Below are 22399 nucleotides of genomic sequence, written 5' to 3' on the forward strand. Positions count from 1 at the left end.
TATAATAAACAATGTAAAATCAAACAGTGCCCTGCAGTAAACAAGGGAAATTAAACTGAGCCCTATAGTAAACAAGGTAAAATTAAACAGTGTCCTATAGTAAACAAGGTAAAATTAAACAGTGCCCTGCAGTAAACAAGGTAAAATTAAGCAGGGCCCTGCAGTAAACAAGGTAAAATTAAACAGTGCCCAGCAGTATCAAGGTAAAATTGAACAGTGTCGGATAGTTAACAAAGTAAAATTAAACAGTGTCCGAAAGTAAACAAGGTAAAATGAAACAGTGCCCTATAGTAAACAAGGTAAAATTAAACAGTGCCCTGCATTAAACAAGGTGAAATTAAACAGTGCCCTGCAGTAAACAAGGTAAAATTGAACAGTGCCCTATAGTAAACAAGGTAAAATTAAACAGTGCCCTGCAGTAAACAAGGTGAAATTAAACAGTGCCCTGCAGTAAACAAGGGAAAATTAAACAGTGCCCTGCAGTAAACGAGATAAAATTAAACAGTACCCTATAGTAAACAAGGTAAAATTAAACAGTGCCCTGCAGTAAACAAGGTAAAATTAAACAGTACCCTATAGTAAACAAGGTAAAATTAAACAGTACCCTATAGTAAACAAGGTAACATTAAACAATGCCCTAGAGTAAACAGGGTTAAATAAACAGTGCCCTGCAGTAAACAAAGTAAAATTAAACAGTGCCTGCAGTAAACAAGGTAAAATTAAACAGTACCTATAGTAAACAAGGTAAAATTAAACAGAGCCCTATAGTAAACAAGGTAAAATTAAACAGTGTCCGATAGTAAACAAGGTAAAATTAAACAGTGCCCTGCAGTAAACAAGGTAAAATTAAACAGTGCCCTGCAGTAAACAAGGTAAAATTAAACAGTGCCCTGCAGTAAACAAGGTAAAATTAAACAGTGCCCAATAGTAAACAAGGTAAAATTAAACAGAGCCCTATAGTAAACAAGGTAAAATTAAACAGTACCCCATAGTAAACAAGGTAAAATTAAACAGTGCCCTGCAGTAAACAAGGTAAAATTAAACAGTACCCTATAGTAAACAAGGTAAAATTAAACAGTGCCCTATAGTAAACAAGGTAAATTTAAACAGTGCCCTGCAGTAAACAAGGTAAAATTAAACAGAGCCCTGCAGTAAACAAGGTAAAATTAAACAGTGCCCTATAGTAAACAAGGTAAAATTAAACAGAGCCCTATAGTAAACAAGGTAAAATTAAACAGTACCCCATAGTAAACAAGGTAAAATTAAACAGTGCCCTGCAGTAAACAAGGTAAAATTAAACAGTACCCTATAGTAAACAAGGTAAAATTAAACAGTGCCCTATAGTAAACAAGGTAAATTTAAACAGTGCCCTGCAGTAAACAAGGTAAAATTAAACAGTGCCCTATAGTAAACAAGGTAAAATTAAACAGTACCCTATAGAAAACAAGGTAAAATTAAACAGTACCCTATAGTAAACAAGGTAAAATTAAACAAAGCCCTATAGTAAACAAGGTAAAATTAAACAGTGCCCTGCAGTAAACAAGGTAAAATTAAACAGTGTCCTATAGTAAACAAGGTAAAATTAAACAGAGCCCTATAGTAAACAAGGTAAAATTAAACAGTACCCTATAGTAAACAAGGTAAAATTAAACAGTGCCCTGTAGTAAACAAGGTAAAATTAAACAGTGCCCTGCAGTAAACAAGGTAAAATTAAACAGTGCCCTATAGTAAACAAGGTAAAATTAAACAGTACCCTATAGAAAACAAGGTAAAATTAAACAGTACCCTATAGTAAACAAGGTAAAATTAAACAAAGCCCTATAGTAAACAAGGTAAAATTAAACAGTGCCCTGCAGTAAACAAGATAAAATTAAACAGTGCCCTGCAGTAAACAAGGTAAAATTAAACAGTACCCTATAGAAAACAAGGTAAAATTAAACAGTACCCTATAGTAAACAAGGTAAAATTAAACAGTGTCCTATAGTAAACAAGGTAAAATTAAACAGAGCCCTATAGTAAACAAGGTAAAATTAAACAGTACCCTATAGTAAACAAGGTAAAATTAAACAGTGCCCTGTAGTAAACAAGGTAAAATTAAACAGTACCCTATAGTAAACAAGGTAAAATTAAACAGTGCCCTGTAGTAAACAAGGTAAAATTAAACAGTGCCCTGCAGTAAACAAGGTAAAATTAAACAGTACCCTATAGTAATCAAGGTAAAATTAAACAGTGCCCTATAGTAAACAAGGTAAAATTAAACAGTACCCTATAGTAAACAAGGTAAAATTAAACAGTGCCCTGCAGTAAACAAAGTCAAATTAAACAGTACACTACAGGAAATGCGATAAAATTAATCAGAGCCCGACAGTAGATACGGTGAAATTAAACAAAGCCCGACAGTAAACAAGGTAAATTTAAACAGAGCCCAACAGTAAACACGGCAATACTAAACAAGAGCCCTACAGTAAACAAGGTTAAATATAAACAGTACGCTACAGGAATCGCAGTAAAATTAAACAGTGTCCTACAGTCAACAAGGTAAAATTAAACAGTGCCCTACAGTCAACAAGGTAACATTAAACAATATCCTGCAGTAAACAGGGCAAAATTACATAGAACCCTACATTAAACAAGGAGAAATTAAATATAGCCCAAAAGATACAAGGTAAAATTAAACAGTGCCCTACAGGAAACAAGGTAAAATTAAACAGAGCCCTATAGTAAACAAGGTAAAATTAAACAGTGCCCTGCAGGAAACAAGGTAAAATTAAACAGGTCCCGAAAGTAAACAGGGTAAAATTCAACAGCACCCTAAGTAAACATGGAAAAATGCAAGAGGACAGCACTAAACAAGGTAAAATTAAACAGAGCCCTACAGTAAACAAGGTAAAATTAAACAGAGCCCTACAGCAAACAAGAAGAAATGAAACGGTGCCCAACAGTAAACCAGGTAAAATGAACAGTGCCCTACACTAAAAAGAGAAAATTAAACTGATCACTACAGTAAAGAAGGTAAAATTAAACAGACCCCTAAAGTAAACACGTTAAAACTAAATAGAGTCCTTAACTAAACACGGTAAAATTAAATAGAGCAATACAGCCACGATCGTTTACATGTTCACACTTCAGAGTAAACAAAACATTGCCAAATGAAAACAGAATGTTTAAGCCGTTTCTAAGTTCCACTGGGTTTATTCACCCAGTGTCTAACATTGAACAAATTTGATTGTCCCCATTTTTCTTTGGATAAGAGAGAAGATTTAAACAGGTATGTTCTGCAAACAGCATATATAATCAGTTCTTACATTAAACAGTCTCTTAACACAGGGCCGGGACTAAACATCCTGCTTAAACAGTGACACACAATAAACAGTCTCTTTGAACAGTGTCCTATAATAAAGATTGTTTCAAAGAGTGTCCAAAAGCAGAGTCTATTTTAACAGTATCCTCCAACAAAGAGCCTATTTTCTCATGTCCTGTAGTAATACAGGCTCGGAAACAGTGCGCGCGAGACATTATAATTTGTAAACTGTCTCAGCTGATAAACAGTGCCCAAGAGGAAACAGTGTCATTAATTTGAGGTAATATATTTAAACATGTTCCCTGGTGTAAACAATGTACTTAAACAGTGCCCACGTTCAACAGTATAGTCAAACAAACCTCCACACTAAACAATCTAGTCAAACCGTGCCCAACAATAAATAACAAATCGTAATAAAGCACAGCAATAAACGTAACCTACTTGAAAAGTTCCCAACACATATCAGTGTCAATTTAAACAGTGCCCTTCAGTGAACAGTCTACTTAAACAGTACCGATTCGCAAGCAGTGTGTCTTTAATAAGTGCGCTTCTGCAACTGGATTCCCGTGGACCTGCCTCAGTGAACAACAGGTTGCAATGTTAGAATTGTGGAGCTGTCTCTAGAAACAATAGATTGCAATTTTAGAAAAGGGCAGCTGTCTCTGTGAACAACAGCTTGAACTCTGAGAACAGTTGAGCTGTCTCTGTGCAGCATAAACAGCAATGTTAGAACTGTGGGGTGACTGTGTAAAATAGGTTGCAATGCTGGTAGAGGGAGTCGGGGGCTGTTTGTGCAAACAACAGATTGCAATATTATAACAATGGAGCTGCCTGTTAACAACAGATTGCAATGTTAAAGCAGTGAAACTGTCTGTGTGAATAATAGATAGAAATTTTAGAACATTGCATCAGGACATTTGGGCAACATATTGCAATGCAGAACAGGGGAGCAGTTTCTGTTGGCTATAGATTGTAATGTTTGAACAGTGAAGCTGTCTCCGTGTATAATAGGTTCAAATATTAGAACAGTGGAGCTGTCTCTGTGAACAAGGGATTGCAATGTTAGTACAGTGGAGCGGTATGTGTGAACAACAGATTGCAATGTCAGAGCATTGCAGTTTTTTCTGTGAACATGACATTGAAATGTTAGAACGTGGACATGTCTCTTTGGGAATAAATTGCAATGTCATAACAGTGGACCTGTCTATGAGGGCAATAGAATTCAATTTTAGAAGAGTTCGGCTGTGTGGGTGAACAACCGCTTGCAATGACAAAACAGTGGAGCTCTCTCTGTGAACAATATATTGCCATGTGAGGACAGTATAGCTGTATCCGTGAACAGTCGATGGCAATGTCAGAACAGCGGAGTGTTAACCACATATTACAACGACAGGACAGGGGAGCTTGCTCTGTGAACAATAGTGTTACGGGCCAGGGATTAGAAAACTCCAAAGTATATTATGGAGTTCACCTGACCCACGACGTTTAATAGATTTTGGTTTGGGGGAGCACAAGGGTCCACTCTGCAGGTGTAATGCAACAGAACCTGATGTATTTTTAAAACAAAACAATATTTATTCTATGAACCAAATTAACATTTTGTAAACACACAGTAAACATATTATCAACTACCCACACACGCAACCCCAAAGATACAATTCTCTATAGGGAACCCTTAATACCATTCCTAGCAACATCCATGTTAAACGCTTTTTAACAAAGACAGCTGGTTTAAATTCTCTACAGAAACAGGTATTACTTTGAAATCATCAAGTGAGTTGAAGCCATTCTTTAACTTGTAGAGAAAAAGATCATTACGCATCTGCTTTCTTTGAATACAGCTCTCCAACTCTGATAAACGAAAGCCAAAACAGAGCCACAATGCAGCTTTAAACATCAAAACGAAAGTAAAAAGACAGACCGACAGCCCAGTTCCACGCACACACGCACACCACTGCAGCTATTAGATACACACCCAGAAGTAACAGATTTGTTGTCATGGGTGATTTCAACTTCCCTAATATTGACTGGAACCTCCTTTGCGCAAATGGTTTGGATGAAGCAGATTATGTCAAGAGTGTACAGCAAGGATTCCTGACACAATATGTAGATAGGCAGACAGGGAGGAGACCATATTGGACTTGGTGCTCGGCAACGAACCAGGCCAGGTGTCAGATGTCTCAGTGGGAGAGCATTTCGGTGACAGTGACCACAACTCCTTGACCTGTACCATAGTCATGGAGAAGGATATGAACAGACAGTATGGGAAGACATTTAATTGGGGAGGGGAACTTATACTGCCATTAGACAGGAGTTGAGGAGCATCCAATGGGAACAATTGTTCTTGGGGAAATGCGCAACAATAATGTGGGGGATGTTTATGGCGCACTTGCTGCGAGTGCTGGGTAGTTTTGTCCCAATGAGCTGAGGAAGGAATGGCCAGGTGAAGGAGCCTTGGACGACAAGAGAAGTGGAGCTCCTAGTCAAGAGGAAGAAGGAAGCTTACGTAAGGTTGAGGAAGCAAGGACCTGGCACGGCTCTAGAGGGTTACAAGGTAGCTATGAAGGAACTCAAAAATGGACTGAGGAGAGCTAGAAAGGGGCATGAAAAAGTCCTGATGGGAAGGATTAGGGAAAATCCCAAGGCTTTCTACACTTATGTGAGAAATAAGAGAATGATCAGAGTGAGAGTAGGGCCGATCAGGGATAGTGGAGGGAACTTGTGCCTAGAGTCTGAGAAAGAAGGGGAGGCGCTAAATGAACATTTTGCTTCAGTATTCACGAGAGAGGGGGACCTTGTTGCTCATGAGAACAGTATGAACCAGGTTAATAGACACGAACAGGTTGATATTAAGAAGGATGATGTGCTGGAAATTTTGAAAAGCATCAGGATAGATAAGTCCCCATGGGCCAGACGGGATATACCCAAGGTTTCTGCGGGAAGCGAGGGAGGAGATTGCTGCGCACTTCACCATGATTCTCCGTCCTCCCTCTCCACTGTATTAGGACCGGATGATTGGAGGGAGGTGAATATTGTTCCCCTGTTCAAGAAAGGGAATAGGGAAATCCCAGGGAATTACAAATCTATCAGTCTTCCGTCTGTGGTGAGCAAAACATTGCAATGGATTCTGAGAGATGGAAGTGATGATTATTTATAAAAACATACCTTGATTAAAGATAGTCAGCATGGTTTAGTGAGGGGCAGGTCATGCCTCACAAGCCTCATTGAATTCTTTGAGGATGTGACGAGACACATTGATGAAGGTCGGGCAATGGATATAGAATGATAGAATTTACAGTGCAGAAGGAAGCCATTTGGCCCATCGAGTCTGCACCGGCCCTTACAAAGAGCCCCCTATTCAAGCCCACATCTCTACCATATCCCAGCAACCTAGTAACCCCCACTTAATCTTTTTGGACAATATGGGCAATTTAACATGGCCAATCCACCTAACCCACACATCTTTGGACTGTGGGAGGAAACAGGAGCACCCGGAGGAAAACCACGCAGACATGGGGAGAACGTGCAGACTCCGCACAGACAGTGACCCAAACCGGGAATTGAACCTGGGACCCTGCAGCTGTGAAGCAACTGTGCTAACCACTATGCTGTCGTGCTGCCCGTATGGTGTATATGGAATTCAGTACGGCATTCGATAAGGTTCCCCATGGTAGGCTTATTCAGAAAATTAGGGGGCATGGGATGCAGGGGCATTTGGCTGTCTGGATACAGAATTGCCTGGCCGAAAGAAGATAGCAAGTTGTAGTGGATGAAAAGTATTCCCATTGAAGGTCGGTGACCGGTGGTGTCCGCAAGGATCTGTTCTGGGACCTCTGCTCTTTGTGGTTTTTATAAATGACTTGGATGAGGAAGTGGAAGGGTGGGTTAGTACGTTTGCCGATGACTCAAAGGTTGGTGGAGTTGTAGATAGCGTGGAGGGTTGTTTGAGGTTACAACAGGACATTGACAGGATGCTGAGCTGGGCTGAAAAGTGGCAGATGGAGTTCAACCTTGATAAATGTGAAGTGATTCATTTTGCAAAGTAGAATTTGAATGCAGAATACAGGGTTAAAGGCAGGATTCTTGGAAGTGTGGCAGAACAGAAGAATCTTGGGGTCCACGTACATAGATCCCTCAAAGTTGCCACCCAGGTTGATAGGGTTGTTAAGAAGGTGTGTGGTGTGTTGGATTTCATTAACAGGGGGATTGAGTTTAAGAGCCGCGAGGTTTTGCTGCAGCTTTATAAAACCCTGGTTAGACCACACTTGGAATATTGTGTCCAGTTCTGGTCGCCTCATTATAGGAAGGATGTGGATACTTTGGAGAGGGTACAGAGGAGATTTAACAGGATGCTGCCTGGACTGGAGGGCATGTCTTATGAAGAAAAGTTGAGGGAGGTAGGGCTTTCTTACTGGAGTGAAGAAGGCACAGAGATGACTTTATAGAGGTGTACAAGGTGACGAGAGGCATGGATAAAGTGGATAGCCAGAGACTTTCCCCCAGGGTGGAAATGGCTGTCACGAGGGGACATAATTTGAAGGTGATTGGAGGAAGGTATAGGGGAGATGTCAGAGGTTCTTTACACAGAGAGTGGTGGGTAAGTTGAATGAACTGCCAGCAGAGGTGGTGGAGTCAGAGTCATTAGGGACCTTTAAGCGACTCTTGGACAGGCACATGGACAGCAGTAAATTCAAGGGGTGGAGGTTAGGTTGATCTTAGATTAGGATAAATGGTCGGCACCATTTCGTGGGCTGAAGGGCCTGTACTGTGCTCTACTGTTCTGTGTTCCATGTTCTATGTTCTACATGAAACAAGGTAAAATTAAACAGTGTCTGATAGTTTTACATTATAACCCGGTTAGTTCCGCATGCATACACACACTTCCGAATTGTGAATTATTAACCAGAACCGCTTGAACACTTGTGGGTTTTTTGTTTTTGTTTCCGATTGGATTCTATTCAAATTGTTGGGGTTCTCCCGGAGTGGTTTTCCACTTCTATGTCGGGTCCCGGCAGAGTCGCCAATTATGTTGCTCTTTTTAGCCTTAGTTTTGTGTCCTGTTGGCTGCTTTTCCATTTTCGGTTAGCCATTTTAGATCAGGTTTTGGCCAAATTAATAGGGAATCAGCCATTTTAGGTGGCTACAGCTCCCACTGAAAATGGGCATTGAGAAGTTCGAAGTCCGGTCCCCGGGGGAAGAGATCTTTTGACTTAGGAATTTTGTGGAAAACATTTGTGAAAATAATGATTTAGTTACTTTCGGATTGAAGAAAGAAGGAAGATATAACACGTCGTTAGAGGATGCGAAAAGCTGCTAGGAATAAGGAAGAAAACCCGGGTTCGCCGTTGAATGAGAAGGCCATCAAAAGCGGTGACGAGATGGCGGATGCCGGACCGGATGGTAGGGCCGCACTACTTATGGTGGAAAAGATGATCGATGTGATGGCGGTGGAGCTGGAAAAGCAGTTTGCGAGGCATATGGAGGCTTTGAGGAAGGAGACGGCGGTCGCATTGAAATCATTGGTGGAGGAGGCCATCGCCCCGGTGAGAGTAGCTGTGGCAAAGACATCGGCCGAGGTGAGAGAGCAGGGCGAGAAGATGAAGGAAGTGGAGGAAGCCGTGTTGCAGCACAGCGACGAGCTCACCTTGATGGGGGAATGAGCTGCGGAGAGTGGTAGAGGTCAACAGAGGACTCCGAGCAAAGCTCGAGGACTTGGGGAACCGCTCGAGATGGCACAATCTGAGAATTGTGGGCTTGCCCGAAGGGACAGAGGGCCCTAGGCCAACAAAGTACTTCACTAAGAAGCTGGCAGAGCTGATGGGGGGGGGGGGGGGGGTGAGAACTCCTCCCAGTACTTGCTGAACCAAGCGCATTGGTCATTAAGGCCGAAGCCCAAGGTGAATTAGCCGCCAAGAGCAGTAATTATCTGCTTCCATAAGTACTGCATGAAGGAGAAGGTGTTAAGCTGGGCGAAGCAGAAGCGCGGGATGCTGTTGGATGGTGCTGGAGTTCGGATCTATCAGGACTTGACGGTTGAGTGGGCAAAGAGACGAGTGGGGGGGAAGGCGGCAGGGAAGGCGGCACTGTACATAAAGGGGGCGCGATTTGGTATGGTGTACCCGGCGAAGCTGAGGGGAACGTATTACGCCAAAGACTTTTATTTTGAGACAGCGGAGGCGGCTGAGGCGTTCGTGAGGGCAGAAAGCTTGGGACAGACGTGAGGAGCGGAACTGGAAGAGAGACTGTGGATGTGTTTGGGCAGCTGTAAAATGTATAAATGCTACAACTTTCTTTTTACTGATGTGTATTGTAATTTACTTCTCTTTGCATTGTAACAGAGTTCAAGTTAATTGTTGGGTTGACTGGCGTTATGTGTTGCGACGGTTAAATCTTAGGTTCGTGAATTGTATGGGTTGGATTGTTGGTTTTGTTTTTTCTTTCTCTGGGACTGGGTGGAAGGGGACGATATATCTTGGCGGGGGGGGGGGGGGGAGCCATCCGCACTCGCTAACTAAAGTCAGCTAGTGAATGGAGGTGAGAGGAGGGCTGTCCACGAATGCGCCTGGATAACAGGCTTCAATGGGCAAATGTCGGAGGCGTTCTTGGGAGGGGGGGAAGGTGTTCGATGTTAACAATGGACAGAGGCGCATCAGGCGTATAGGGCAGGGCCCAGTGGTATGCTGATGGTGGATAAGAAGGGTGGGGGGGGGGGGTGGTGAGAGACCCCCAGTTAGGATAGTCACGTGGAACGTGAGAGTGCAACGAGGTCCGGTCAAGCGGACATGGGTGCTTGCGCATCTTTAAAGTTTGTAAGCCGATGTGACAATGCTGCTGGAGACTCACTTGAGGGTGAAGGACCAGGTGAGACTTAAAAAGGGCTGGCTTAGTCTAGTGTTTCACTCTGGATTTTACGGGAGGGATCGAGGGGTAGCAAAAGGGTACGCTTCCAGATGGAGAAGGTGGTGGCAGATCAGGGGGGGGGGGTAGATATGTGATTGTGATGGGGCGCTGGAGGGGAGATTAGTGGCACTGTTAAGTGTATACAATCCCAATTGGGACGATGTGGGATTCGCGAAGAAGGTGTTTGGGGCCATCTCCGACTTGGACACACATGAACTGATAGTGGGGGGGGGGGCGGGGGGGTGACTGGAACCAAGGTTGGACAAATCATGGCCACGCTCGCTGGTCCCGTCAGGCGCTGGCTGGGCTATTGGCGGAAATGGGAGGGGTGGACCCTTGGAGGTTCCTGCACTCAAGGGAAGGTGGGTACTGGTTTTTCTCAGCAGTCCATAAGGTATACTCGCGGATCGACTTCTTTGTTGTGGGGAAGGCTTTGCTGGGTGGCGTTAAGGGGTCGGAATACTCGGAAATTGCAGTGTCAGATCACGCTCCGCATTGGGTGGACATGGTACTGGAGAAGGAGTGAGTGCAGAGGCTGTGGAAACTGGATTTGGGGCTTTTGGGGAACCAAGTGTTCTGTGAGAAAATTGAAAAGGTCATTAAGGAATATGTAGGTTTCAACTGTACGGGTGAGGTGTCGAAGACAGTTCCTGGGACACTCTAAAGGCGGTGGCGAGGGGTGAGGTAATTTCGTTTACGGCCAGGTGGACAAAGAGGAGAGGTTGGAGTGGCAGAGGGTAATAGATGAGATGTTCGAGGTGGATAGGAGTTATGCAGAAGGTGGAGACCCAGCCATTCTGGAAAAGAGGAAGGAACTACAGGCGAGCTTCGACCAACTGTCTACTAGGAAGGCGGTGCGCCAACTGAGACGAGCAAGGGGTGCAGTTTATGAGCATGGAGATAAGGAGTCATGGAGAGGGAAGCAGCGGCAACGGAAATTCTTCAAGTGAGGGATAGGGCAGGGAAATTGGTGGTGGCTCCGGAGCTGATTAACAAAGTTTTTGAGGAGTTTTACGAGAGGTTGTACAGGTCAGAGCCACCCGGGGGAGACCGTGAGATTCAGGAATTTCTAGATGGGTTGGAGTATCCGAGGCTAGGGGAGGGGGACAGGGCTACATTAGAAGGAGCAATAGTGGAGCAGGAGATAATGGATGAGATTGGGAGGATGCAGTCGGGGAAGGTGGCAGGGCCGGGTGGGTTTCCAATATTATAAAAAATTCAAGGATAAGCTGGCACCCCTGATGGTGGGGATGTTTGAAGAGGCGATAGGGAAGGGGGTGTTGCCACAAACCTTGGGGCAGGCATCGATTTCCCTGTTGCTAAAAAAAAGATAAGGATCCGATGGAGTGTGGGTCATATAGGCCCATCTTCCATCTGAATGTGGACGCAAAAGTTTTGGGAAGGTACTGGCTGGAGGAGTGCCTCCGGAAGGTGAGAGGAGAGGATCAGGCGGGGTTCGTGAGAGGGAGGCAGCTCTTTTCGAACATTAGGAAGGTAATGAACGCCATTATGGTGCCGGCGGAAGGGAAGGAAACAGAGGTGGTTGTGGCATTGGACGCCGAGAAGGCGTTTGACCGGGTAGAATGGGGGTACTTGTGGCAGTTTTGGAGAGGTTTGGGATTGGACCAAGATTTGTCAACTGGATAAAGCTACTGTCTAAGGAGCCGAAGGCGAGTTTCCGCACAAACAACATCAGCTCGAGATACTTTTCTCTCCACTGTGGGACGAGGCAGGGATGTCGAATGTCCCCCCTGCTGTTTGCCCTTGCGTTTGAGCGTTGGCCATCGCATTAAGAAGTTCGGGAGCATGGAAAGGAATAGTGCGGGGTGTTGGATAGAGCATTGGGTGTCCTTGTATGCTGACGACTTGCTGTTATATGTGTCAGAACCGAGTGTGTTGACAGGGAGTCTATTGGAGCTACTGCGGGCATTTTGGTATTTCTCGGAGTACAAGCTGAACCTAGACAAGAGTGAGCATTTTGTGGTGTCTCGGCCGGCGGTGGGGGCAGGGGTGGTGGTGGTGGAGGGGGGGGGCTGCCATTCCGTAGTGCAGGGACTCACTTTAGGTATCTGGGGGTGCAGGTTGCCCCGGAGTGGGGAGGCTTCGTAGGTACAACATCTCTAGTTTGGTGGGGAGAGTGAAAGCCGATCTGGCAAAGTGCGATGGTCGCCCTGTGTCACTGGCGAATCGGGTATAGGCGGTTAAAATGAATGTCTTGCCGTGATTTCTGTTCATTTTTCAATGCCTACCGACTTTCCCGCCAAAGGCTTTTTTCAGGGAGATTGAGGGAAGGATTACCTCGTTCATATGGGGAGGGGAGGTGGCCAGAGTGAGAAAGGTGCTGTTACAGAGGGGAAGGCAGGCAGGGCGTTTGGGTCTCCCGAACCTGATGTAAAACGAATGTGGAGAAGGTGCGGAGCTGGGTCAGAGGGGTTAATTCGTGGTGGGTCAAAATGGAGGAGAGTTTCTGCAGGGGGTGGGGACTGAAAGTACTAGCAACAGCGCCGCTCCCGATAGCTCCGGGGAAATACTCAGGGAGTCCGGAAATAATAGCTTCATTGAAAATCTGGATGCAGTTTCGCCAACACTTGGGGTTGGGGGCAGGGTCAAGGGAAATGCCGATTCGGGGGAACCACAGATTTGAGTCAAGGAGGTGGGATGGAAATTTCCGGAAATGGGATGAGAAGGGCATAAAGACGCTAAAAGATTTGTTTCTTAGGGGTTGGTTAGCAGGATTGAGGGAGCTGGAAGCGAAGTATCGGCTGGAGCAGGGGGAAATGTTCAGATACATGCTGGTTCGAGATTTTGCCAGAAAGGAGATACAGAGTTTCCTGGAGGAACTGGCCTCCACATTGCTGGAGGAGGAGCCGACGACAAGGGGACGGAGAAGGGGGTAGTGTCAGCGTTGTACGTAGCTATTTCGGAAGAGGATAAGGCACCACTGGAAGGGATCAAAGCAAAGTGGGAGGAAGAGTTAGGAGAGGCTATAGAGGAGGGGGTCTGGTGTGAGGAGGTACGGAGAGTAAATGCCTCCACCTCATGCGCGAGGTTGGGGCTGATACAGCTGAAGGTGGCATACAGAGCACAACTCACGAGGGTGAGGATGAGCCAATTGTTTGAAGGAGTAGAAGATGTGTGTGAGGGTTGCGGGGGGAGGGGGGGGGCATTAATCACGTTCATATGTTTTTGTCCTGTCCAAACCTAGAGGATTACTGAAGGGAGGTTTTTAGGGTAATTTCCAAGGTGGTGCATGTGAAACTGGACCCGTGTCCCCAGGAGGCCATATTCGGGGTGTCGGCCCAGCCAGGGTTGGAAACGGGTGCGGAGGTAGATATCGTAGCCTTTGCCTCGTTGATCGCCAGAAGGCGGATCCTGTTGGGATGGAGAGCAGCCTCTCAGTGCCCTACCATAAACAAGGTAAAATTAAACAGTGCCCTACAGTTAACGAGGTCAAATTAAACAGTGCCCTACAGAAAACAAGGTCAAATTAAACAGAGACCTACATTAAACGAGATAAAATTAAATAGAGCCCTACAGTAAAAAAGGTCAAATTAAAGAGCCTCCGCCAGTGAGCAAGGCAAAATTGAACAGAGCCCTGCAGTAAACAAGGTCAAATTAAACAGTGTCCTGCAGTAAACAAGGTCAAATTAAACAGTGCCCTATAGTAAACAAGGTAAAATTAAACAGAGCCCGATATTAAATAAGGTGCAGTGAACAAGGTAAAATTAAACGGAGCGCAACAGCAAACAAGGTAAAATTATACAGTGCCCTACATTAAACAAGGTAAAATTAAACAATGCCCAGTAATCAAGGTCAATTTAAAAATGAGCCCGATAGTGAACAAGGACAAATTAAATTGAGCCCTCCTGTAAACAAGGTCAAATTAAACAGTGAACTGCTGTAACAAAGGTCAAATTAAACAGAGCCCGACAGTGAACAATGTAAAATCAAACAAAGCACAATAGTAAATACGGTAAAATGAAACAAGGCGCCACAGTAAACAAGGTAAAACTAAACAGCCCCACAATACACAACTAAACAGCCCCACAAACAGGTACCTGGTGGGTGGTGTTCTCACGTGTAATGGTGGCATCCATGTCGATGATTTGGCACGTCTTGCAGAGATTGCCATGGTAACGAACCATTGTTTGCAGCAAACTACCCAGTCTTCAGAACAGTGACCACGACACCACACAACCCTGCCATGGCAATCTCTGCAAGACGTGCCAGATCACCGACATGGATACCACTATTACACGTGAGAACACCACCCACCAGGTACGCGGTACACACTCGTGCGACTCGGCCAACGTTGTCTACCTCATACGCTGCAGGAAAGGATGTCCCGAAGCGTGGTACATTGGCGAGACCATGCAGACGCTGCGACAACGAATGAACGGCCATCGTGCAACAATCACCAGGCAGGAATGTTCCCTTCCAGTCGGGGAACACTTCAGCAGTCAAGGGCATTCAGCCTCTGATCTCCGGGTAAGCGTTCTCCAAGGCGGCCTTCAGGACGCGCGACAACGCAGAATCGTCGAGCAGAAACTTATAGCCAAGTTCCGCACACATGAGTGCGGCCTCAACCGGGACCTGGGATTCATGTCGCATTACATTCATCCCCCACCATCTAGCCTGCCAAATCCTACCAACTGTCCTGGCTTGATACAATTCACACCTCTTTAACCTGGGGTTACCCCATCTCTGGATCTGTAAAGATTTAATCACCTGCTAATGGTCGCATTCCTAGCATTGTTTGGCATCTTTGAAATTGTCTATATATGTGTTTCTGGAACATACCTCTTCATTCACCTGAGGAAGGAGCAGCGCTCCGAAAGCTAGTGACATCAAAACAAACCTGTTGGACTTTAACCTGGTGTTGTAAGACTTCGTACTGTAAAATTAAACAGAGCCCAATAGTAAACACGGTGAAATTAAACAGAGCCCTACTGTAAAAAGGTAAAGTTAAACTGAGTCCTGCAAGGTGACATTGTCAGCCTACAGTAAACAAGGTAAAAGTGAACAGTGCCCTACAGTAAAGACCGTACAATTGGACTGTGCGTTACAGTAAAATGAATCAAATTTGACAGAGCCCTACAGTAATCAATGACAAATTAAACAGCCATGCAGTAAACCAGGTCAAATTAAACAGGACAAGGAACAAGATGAAATTAAACAGAGCCTTACTGTAAGTACGGTAAAATGAAACAGTGCCCTTGAGTGAACAATGTAAAGTTAAACAGAGCCTAACAGTAAACAAGCTAAAATTAAAGATTGTCCAACAGTGAACATGTTAGAATTAAACAGAGCCCGACAGTAACCAATGTCAAATTAAACAGAGCCCGACAGCGAGGGCAGCAGGGTGGCGCAGTGGGTTAGCCCTGCTGCCTCACGGCGCCGAGGTCCCAGGTTCGATCACGGCTCTGGGACACAGTCCGAGTGGAGTTTGGACATTCTCACCGTGGGGTTTCGGCCACACGCTAAATTGTCCCTTAATTAGAAAATATTAATTGTCTACTCCAAATGTATAAAAAAACAACAGAGCGCTACATTAATAGGTCCAATTAAACAGTGACCTGCAGAGCACAAGGCAATATTTAACAGTGCCCTACAGTAAACAAAGTAAAATTAAACAGATTCCTACTGTAAGAACGGTAAAATGAAACAGTGCCCGACAGCGAGGTAAAATTAAACACAGCCCAGCAGTAAACAAGGTGAAATTAAACACAGCCCAGCAGTAAACAAGGTGAAATTAAACAGAGCCCTACAGTACAATAAGTCAAATTATCAGCCTACAGTAAAGAAGGCAAAATTAAACACTGCCCTACGTAAAGAGGGTCAAATTAAACGGTGCCCGACGTAAACAGGGTCAAATTAAACAGCGTCCTACTGTCAGCCAGGTTAAATTAAACAGTGCTCTACAGGAAACAAGGGAAACTTATACAGAGTCTTGCAGAAAATACGGTAAAATGAAACATTGCTCTACACTAAACAAGGTAGAATTAAACAATGTCCTGCAGTAAACGAGATGAAAGAATCAACCCTACAGTGAACACGGTAACATAATCAGTGCCCGACGATAAACAAGGTCAAATTAAACAGAGCCCTACAGTAAAGATAGAAAAATTAATCAGAGCCCTACAGTAAACAAGGTCAAATTAAACAGAGCCCTACAGTAAAGATAGAAAAATTAATCAGAGCCCTACAGTAAACAAGGTCAAATTAAACAGAGCCCAATAGTAAACAAGGTGAAATTAAACAGTGCCCTATAGTAAACAAGGTAAAATTAAACAGTACCCTGCAGTAAACAAGATAAAATAAAGAAGGACGCAACAGTAAACAATGTCAAATTAAATTGTGCCCGGCGGTAAACAAGGTAAAATTAAACAGAGCCCTATAGTAAACAAGGTTAAATTAAGCAGAGCACGACAGTATACCACGGCAAATTAAACAGAGCCGCGCAGTAAACAAGGTCAAAATAAATAGAGCCCTGCAGTAAACGAAGTAAAATTAAACAGAGGCCGCCAGTGAACAAGGTAAAATTACACAGAGCCCTACAGTAAATACAGTAAAATTAAACAGCGCCCTGCAGTAAACAAGGTAAAATTAAACAATGCCCTGCAGTAAACAAGGTAAAATTAAACAGTGCCCTATAGTAAACAAGGTAAAATTAAACAATGCCCTGCAGTAAACAAGGTAAAATTAAACAATGCCCTGCAGTAAACAAGGTAAAATTAAACAGTGTCCTATAGTAAACAAGGTAAAATTAAACAGTGCCCTACAGTAAACAAGGTAAAATTAAACAGTGCCCTATAGTAAACAAGTTAAAATTAAACAGTGCCCTGCAGTAAACAAGGTAAAATTAAACAGTGCCCTGCAGTAAACAAGGTAAAATTAAACAGTACCCAATAGTAAACAAGGTAAAATTAAACAGTGCCCTATAGTAAACAAGTTAAAATTAAACAGTGCCCTGCAGTAAACAAGGTAAAATTAAACAGTGCCCTGCAGTAAACAAGGTAAAATTAAACAGTGCCCTATAGTAAACAAGTTAAAATTAAACAGTGCCCTACAGTAAACAAGGTAAAATTAAACAGTGCCCTGCAGTAAACAAGGTAAAATTAAACAGTACCCAATAGTAAACAAGGTAAAATTAAACAGTGCTCTATAGTAAACAAGGTAAAATTAAACAGAGCCCTGCAGTAAACAAGGTAAAATTAAACAGTGCACTGCAGTAAACAAGATAAAATTAAACAGTGCCCAATAGTAAACAAGGTAAAATTAAACAGTGCCCTGCAGTAAACAAGGTAAAATTAAACAGTGCCCTATAGTAAACAAGGTGAAATTAAACAGTGCCCGAGAGTAAACAAGGTAAAATTAAACAGTGCCCTGCAGTAAACAAGGTAAAATTAAACAGTGCCCTACAGTAAACAAGGTAAAATTAAACAGTGCCCTGCAGTAAACGAGGTAAAATTAAACAGTGCTCTATAGTAAACAAGGTAAAATTAAACAGAGCCCTGCAGTAAACAAGGTAAAATTAAACAGTGCACTGCAGTAAACAAGATAAAATTAAACAGTGCCCTGCAGTAAACAAGGTAAAATTAAACAGTGCCCTGCAGTAAACAAGGTAAAATTAAACAGTGCCCTGCAGTAAACAAGATAAAATTAAACAGTGCCCTGCAGTAAACAAGGTAAAATTAAACAGTGCCCTATAGTAAACAAGGTAAAATTAAACAGAGCCCTGCAGTAAACAAGATAAAATTAAACAGTGCCCTGCAGTAAACAAGGTAAAATTAAACAGTGCCCTATAGTAAACAAGGTAAAATTAAACAGAGCCCTGCAGTAAACAAGGTAAAATTAAACAGTGCACTGCAGTAAACAAGATAAAATTAAACAGTGCCCTGCAGTAAACAAGGTAAAATTAAACAGTGCCCTGCAGTAAACAAGGTAAAATTAAACGGTACCCTATAGTAAACAAGGTAAAATTAAACAGTGCCCTGCAGTAAACAAGGTAAAATTAAACAAAGCCCTATAGTAAACAAGGTAAAATTAAACAGTGCCCTGCAGTAAACAAGGTAAAATTAAACAGCGCCCTGCAGTAAACAAGGTAAAATTAAACAGAGCCCTGCAGTAAACAAGGTAAAATTAAACAGAGCCCTGCAGTAAACAAGGTAAAATTAAACAGTGCCCTATAGTAAACAAGGTAAAATTAAACAGTGCCTTGCAGTAAACAAGGTAAAATTAAACAGTGCCCTATAGTAAACAAGGTAAAATTACACAGTGCCCTGCAGTAAACAAGGTAAAATTAAACAGAGCCCTACAGTAAATACAGTAAAATTAAACAGCGCCCTGCAGTAAACAAGGTAAAATTAAACAATGCCCTGCAGTAAACAAGGTAAAATTAAACAGTGCCCTATAGTAAACAAGGTAAAATTAAACAATGCCCTGCAGTAAACAAGGTAAAATTAAACAATGCCCTGCAGTAAACAAGGTAAAATTAAACAGTGTCCTATAGTAAACAAGGTAAAATTAAACAGTGCCCTACAGTAAACAAGGTAAAATTAAACAGTGCCCTATAGTAAACAAGTTAAAATTAAACAGTGCCCTGCAGTAAACAAGGTAAAATTAAACAGTGCCCTGCAGTAAACAAGGTAAAATTAAACAGTACCCAATAGTAAACAAGGTAAAATTAAACAGTGCTCTATAGTAAACAAGGTAAAATTAAACAGAGCCCTATAGTAAACAAGGTAAAATTAAACAGTGCCCTACAGTAAACAAGGTAAAATTAAACAGTGTCCTATAGTAAACAAGGTAAAATTAAACAGTGCCCTACAGTAAACAAGGTAAAATTAAACAGTGCCCTATAGTAAACAAGTTAAAATTAAACAGTGCCCTGCAGTAAACAAGGTAAAATTAAACAGTGCCCTGCAGTAAACAAGGTAAAATTAAACAGTGCCCTATAGTAAACAAGTTAAAATTAAACAGTGCCCTACAGTAAACAAGGTAAAATTAAACAGTGCCCTGCAGTAAACAAGGTAAAATTAAACAGTACCCAATAGTAAACAAGGTAAAATTAAACAGTGCTCTATAGTAAACAAGGTAAAATTAAACAGAGCCCTGCAGTAAACAAGGTAAAATTAAACAGTGCACTGCAGTAAACAAGATAAAATTAAACAGTGCCCAATAGTAAACAAGGTAAAATTAAACAGTGCCTGCAGTAAACAAGGTAAAATTAAACAGTGCCCTATAGTAAACAAGGTGAAATTAAACAGTGCCCGAGAGTAAACAAGGTAAAATTAAACAGTGCCCTGCAGTAAACAAGGTAAAATTAAACAGTGCCCTACAGTAAACAAGGTAAAATTAAACAGTGCCCTGCAGTAAACGAGGTAAAATTAAACAGTGCTCTATAGTAAACAAGGTAAAATTAAACAGAGCCCTGCAGTAAACAAGGTAAAATTAAACAGTGCACTGCAGTAAACAAGATAAAATTAAACAGTGCCCTGCAGTAAACAAGGTAAAATTAAACAGTGCCCTGCAGTAAACAAGGTAAAATTAAACAGTGCCCTGCAGTAAACAAGATAAAATTAAACAGTGCCCTGCAGTAAACAAGGTAAAATTAAACAGTGCCCTATAGTAAACAAGGTAAAATTAAACAGAGCCCTGCAGTAAACAAGATAAAATTAAACAGTGCCCTGCAGTAAACAAGGTAAAATTAAACAGTGCCCTATAGTAAACAAGGTAAAATTAAACAGAGCCCTGCAGTAAACAAGGTAAAATTAAACAGTGCACTGCAGTAAACAAGATAAAATTAAACAGTGCCCTGCAGTAAACAAGGTAAAATTAAACAGTGCCCTGCAGTAAACAAGGTAAAATTAAACGGTACCCTATAGTAAACAAGGTAAAATTAAACAGTGCCCTGCAGTAAACAAGGTAAAATTAAACAAAGCCCTATAGTAAACAAGGTAAAATTAAACAGTGCCCTGCAGTAAACAAGGTAAAATTAAACAGCGCCCTGCAGTAAACAAGGTAAAATTAAACAGAGCCCTGCAGTAAACAAGGTAAAATTAAACAGAGCCCTGCAGTAAACAAGGTAAAATTAAACAGTGCCCTATAGTAAACAAGGTAAAATTAAACAGTGCCTTGCAGTAAACAAGGTAAAATTAAACAGTGCCCTATAGTAAACAAGGTAAAATTACACAGTGCCCTGCAGTAAACAAGGTAAAATTAAACAGAGCCCTGCAGTAAACAAGGTAAAATTAAACAGTGCCCAATAGTAAACAAGGTAAAATTAAACAGTGCCCTGCAGTACACAGGGCAAAATTAAACAATGCCCTGCAGTAAACAAGGTAAAATTGAACAGTGCCCTATAGTAAACAAGGTAAAATTAAACAGTGCCCTGCAGTAAACAAGGTAAAATTAAACAGTGCCCTATAGTAAACAAGGTAAAATTAAACAGTGCCCTGCAGTAAACAAGGTGAAATTAAACAGTGCCCTGCAGTAAACAAGATAAAATTAAACAGTGCCCTATCGTAAACAAGGTAAAATTAAACAGTGCCCTGCAGTAAACAAGATAAAATTAAACAGAGCCCTGCAGTAAACAAGGTAAAATTAAACAGTGCCCTGCAGTAAACAAGGTAAAATTAAACAGTGTCCTATAGTAAACAAGGTAAAATTAAACAGTGCCCTGCAGTAAACAAGGTAAAATTAAACAGTGCCCTGCAGTAAACAAGGTAAAATTAAACAGTGCCCAATAGTAAACAAGGTAAAATTAAACAGTGCCCTGCAGTAAACAAGGTAAAATTAAACAGTGCCCTGCAGTAAACAAGATAAAATTAAACAGTGCCTGCAGTAAACAAGGTAAAATTAAACAGTGCCCTATAGTAAACAAGGTAAAATTAAACAGTGCCCAATAGTAAACAAGGTAAAATTACACAGTGCCCTGCAGTAAACAAGGTAAAATTAAACTGAGCCCTATAATAAACAAGGTAAAATTAAACAGTGCCCTATAATAAACAAGGTAAAATTAAACAGTGCCCTGCAGTAAACAAGGTAAAATTAAACTGAGCCCTATAATAAACAAGGTAAAATTAAACAGTGCCCTGCAGTAAACAAGGTAAAATTAAACAGTGCCCAATAGTAAACAAGGTAAAATTAAACAGTGCCCAATAGTAAACAAGGTAAAATTACACAGTGCCCTGCAGTAAACAAGGTAAAATTAAACAGTGCCCAATAGTAAACAAGGTAAAATTAAACAGTGCCCAATAGTAAACAAGGTAAAATTAAACAGTGCCCTGCAGTAAACAAGGTAAAATTAAACAGTGCCCAATAGTAAACAAGGTAAAATTAAACAGTGCCCAATAGTAAACAAGGTAAAATTAAACAGTGCCCTGCAGTAAACAAGGTAAAATTAAACAGTGCCCAATAGTAAACAAGGTAAAATTAAACAGTGCCCAATAGTAAACAAGGTAAAATTACACAGTGCCCTGCAGTAAACAAGGTAAAATTAAACAGTGCCCAATAGTAAACAAGGTAAAATTAAACAGTGCCCAATAGTAAACAAGGTAAAATTAAACAGTGCCCTGCAGTAAACAAGGTAAAATTAAACAGTGCCCTACAGTAAACAAGGTAAAATTAAACAGTGCCCAATAGTAAACAAGGTAAAATTAAACAGTGCCCTACAGTAAACAAGGTAAAATTAAACAGTGCCCAATAGTAAACAAGGTAAAATTAAACAGTGCCCAATAGTAAACAAGGTAAAATTAAACAGTGCCCTGCAGTAAACAAGGTAAAATTAAACAGTGCCCTGCAGTAAACAAGGTAAAATTAAACAGAGCCCTGCAGTAAACAAGGTAAAAGTAAACAGTGCCCTATAGTAAACACGGTAAAATTAAACAGTGCCCTGCAGTAAACAAGGTAAAATTAAACAGTGCCCTACAGTAAACAAGGTAAAATTAAACAGTGCCCTGCAGTAAACAAGGTAAAATTAAACAGTGCCCTATAGTAAACAAGGTAAAATTAAACAGTGCCCTGCAGTAAACAAGGTAAAATTAAACAGTGCCCTGCAGTAAACAAGGTAAAATTAAACAGTGCCCAATAGTAAACAAGGTAAAATTAAACAGTGCCCTATAGTAAACAAGGTAAAATTAAACAGTGCCCTGCAGTGAACAAGGTAAAATTAAACAGTGCCCTGCAGTAAACAAG

Source organism: Scyliorhinus torazame, chromosome 26, assembly GCF_047496885.1.
Source record: "Scyliorhinus torazame isolate Kashiwa2021f chromosome 26, sScyTor2.1, whole genome shotgun sequence".
NCBI lineage: Eukaryota > Metazoa > Chordata > Chondrichthyes > Carcharhiniformes > Scyliorhinidae > Scyliorhinus > Scyliorhinus torazame.